We start from the raw sequence: 3,610 nt of genomic DNA, 5'->3' as shown, positions 1-3,610 counted from the left end.
CCCACCCTAGGCCTGCTCAGTGAGGACCTGCACCTAATCCCCAGGGGATCCTCTGCACTTAAATTTGGGGAGTGCTGATTAGGATGGCATTTGCTGAACTTGCTTGATAATCAGAGGAACCTGGGGCAGTTGTCTGCCCAGGAACCTCCGGCCCCATCTCAGTCTGCTTGTTGTTCAGTCACTAAGTTGTGTCCAACTCTTTGTGACCCCATGGGCTGCAGCACACCGGGCTTCCCTGTCCTTCACCATCTCCTGGAGTTTGCTCAAACCCATGTCCATTGAGTCGGTGATGCCATCCAACCATCTTGTCCTCTTGCCTTCTCGTCATCTCTGTTTCCTCTTGCCTTCACTTTTCCCCAGCATCAGGGTTTTTTTTCCAATGAGTGGGCTCTTCACATCAGGTGGCCAGAGTATTGGAGCTTCAGCTTCAGCATCAGTCCTTCCAATGAATATTCGGGACTGATTTCCTTTAAGATTGACTGGTTTTATCTCCTTGCAGTCCAACGGACTCTCGAGAGTCTTCTCCAACACCATAATTCAAAAGCATCAATTCTTTGACACTCAGCCTTCTTTATGGTCCAACTCTCATGTCCATACATGACTACTGGAAAAACCATAGCTTTGACTAGATAGACTTTGTTGGCAAAATAATGTCTGTTTTAAATACACTGTCTAGTTTTCTTATAGCTTTCCTTCTAAGGAGCAAGCATCTTTTAATTTCATGGCTATAATCATTGTCCACAGTGATTTTGGAGCCCAAGAAAATAAAATCTGCCACTGTTTCCACTTTTCCCCTTCTATTTGCCATGAAGTAATGGGATGGGTTGCCATGATCTTAGTTTTTTTAATGCTGAGTTTTAAGCCAGCTTTTTCACTTCCTCTTTCCCCTTCATCAAGAGGCTCTTTAGTTCTTCTTCATGTTCTACCATTAGGGTGGTATCAGCTGCATATGTAAGGTTGTTGATATTTCTCCCAGCAATCTTGATTCCAGCTTGTGATTCATCCAGCCCTGCATTTTGTATGATGTACTGTGCATTGAAGATAAATAAGTAGGGTGACAATATACTGCCTTGTCATACTCTTTTCTCAATTTTGAACCACTCAGTTGTTCCATGTCTGGTCCTAACTGTTACTGCTTGGGCCACCATAACAAAATACCATAGTTGGGGTGACTTCAACAACAGAAATCTATTTCCCCAAGTTCTGGAGTCTAAGAGTCCAAGGTTGGGGTACAGGCCAATTCAGTTCCTGGTGAGGACTCTTCTTGGCTTGTGGATAGACACCTTCTCACTATGCCCTCATGTGGCAGACAGGATCGGTTCTGGGGTGTCTTCCTCTTCTTATAACACACCGGCCCTGCTGGATCAGGACCCCACCATATGGCCTCATTTAACCTTCATCACCTCCTTACTGCCATCACCAAATGCAGTCACATTGAGGGTTAAGGCTTCAACACATTAATAGGGAGTGGGGAGGAGGAGACAAACATTTAGTCCATTACAGGCCTCCATTTGGGCAAAACCAAGAAATCTTTTAAGGTAAGACCTCTGAAACTATACTATATATAACCAGCATGTTAGGCCTTTCCTGTGATCAAGCAGGTTTGGGAAGCACAGCTTTGAAATACTCTTTTCAATAGCAAACCTTAGTTTTGTTTATTTGAATGACTTTATTTGGTACTCATCCTTCAGTAATAGTTTAACTGGTTAAAAAATCTGGACTTAGTTATAGACTCAGCATCCTGAATACTTAACCTCACTGTCTCTGATTTCCACTGCTGCTGTTATGAGTTGTCCTTCTTGTCAGATGAACTTTTTCCCCACTGAACTGTTTTCCCCTTGGTATCCCGCATTTTTACCATGAGGCGCCTAAACCATGGGACTCTCTTTATTTATTCTGCTTTGGGTCTGTTGTGATTCTTGAATCTGAACATTAATAACATTTATTAATTTTGGAAACTTGTCGCTACTGTCTTTTTAATATTGTGGCTTCCCAGGTGGCACTAGAGGTAAACAACTCACCTGCCAATGCAAGAGACGTAGAGACGTGTGTTCAATCCCCGAGTCCGGAGGATCCCCTGGAGAGGGCCATGGCAACCCACTCCAGTATTCTTGCCTGGAGAATCCCAGGGACAGAGGAGCCTGGTGGGCCACAGTCCACGGGGTTACAGAGTCAGACGTGACTGAAACGACTTGGCACAAGCGCACACACATGCTCCCGCGTAACATTTTTTTCTCCTTCTTAAATTCTGATTGTGTACGCACTCGATTTTTCTCACTCTACCTTCCATATATCTTTTAGAGAAAAATTTCCGTCTCTTTGACTTTGCCCCACATTGTGGGTAAATTCTTTAGAACTACATTCAAATTCACTAAATCTGTCTTCAGTTCGGTTGTATCTTCCACCTGACCCATCCATTTTGGATTCTTTAAAATTTAATTTCAACAATTACATTTTTTATTTCTCTAATTTCCAAGTGATTCTTTTCCAAATTGATGTTTTTCTTTTTTAAAAAAATATTTCAAACATACTTGAGTTATTTCTACATCGGCTAGCTACTGCTGCCTGACAAATTGCCCCCATACTCAGGGGCTTAAAACAACAATTATTTATCACGACACACATTCATCCGTGGGCTGGGGGCAGCTCACCTAATGTGGGTCAGGCTCAGCTGGGGCAGGTCTGTACAATGAACTTCATCCTCCTATGAGGACAAGCAAGCACATCCTTCTCTGTGTAGAAATTCGTGGAGACAAGTAGGAGCACACTCAGGGCCTAGCCTCACAACTGGAACACATCATTACCAAAGCTACAGGGGCAAACCCACACTGAAGAGAGGGAGGACATACTTCCTGCCTCCTCGGGAGCACCAACTACTAAGGCAGAGCGGCAGAGAGATGTCAAGGTCTGGGGCCCGAGATGCCAGCCTCCACACGTTCTGATCAGACAGTCCCAAAATATAAATCCTTGGGGTTCTAGTCCTGCTGTTAGTTGTTTCTCACTCATGGAAGCTGGTCTTTTCCTAAACCTAAGTGCATGTTCAAACTGGCTTTGTCTATGAGAATCCTTTGTTACTTGAGCTAAGTTTTCCTCCAGAGAATATGTGTGTTTATCTCCATCAGGCACCTAGAGACACTACCAGCCTAAAATTAATTTCTCAGCTTGAGGTTTCCTTGACCACAGGATCCTGTAGACTCATGCTCCACACCTGCATGACAATCAGCCTGGGATTATACATTCTCCAGGGAGGACAGTTGTTTTCCACCCAATAAAGTTCTTCTTTGCCTTCTTTTGTTAGATATAGAGACAGAAACAGGAAGAGCAGAGAGACAGAAAGAGGTAACAAATTATTCACATCAAGGCCAACCTTTAGGAGAACCGATCATTCAAAGGAAAAGTTAGTTATTTTTTAATGTAGAGAGTCTGTATGAAAATAATTATTCAAGCATATATAAAAAAGAACAAAGAACGGACACATCAGTTTGGTATAAGGAAGGCCACTTCTTCCTGGAATCAATGGGGAAATATCCCTTTTGAGGGTCTGTTTGCTTGTGTCCATTGATCCCGTTTTATATTTAGAGGAAGACTTCATTCCTCTTCAGCCTTTGTG

This window comes from Bos grunniens, chromosome 16, assembly GCF_055505025.1.
Source record: "Bos grunniens cultivar Pamir isolate PY7600 chromosome 16, Bosgru_T2T1.0, whole genome shotgun sequence".
In the NCBI taxonomy this organism is placed as follows: Eukaryota; Metazoa; Chordata; class Mammalia; order Artiodactyla; family Bovidae; genus Bos; species Bos grunniens.
The sequence above is the reverse complement of the archived record's forward strand: the minus strand, read 5'-3'. Positions refer to the sequence as shown.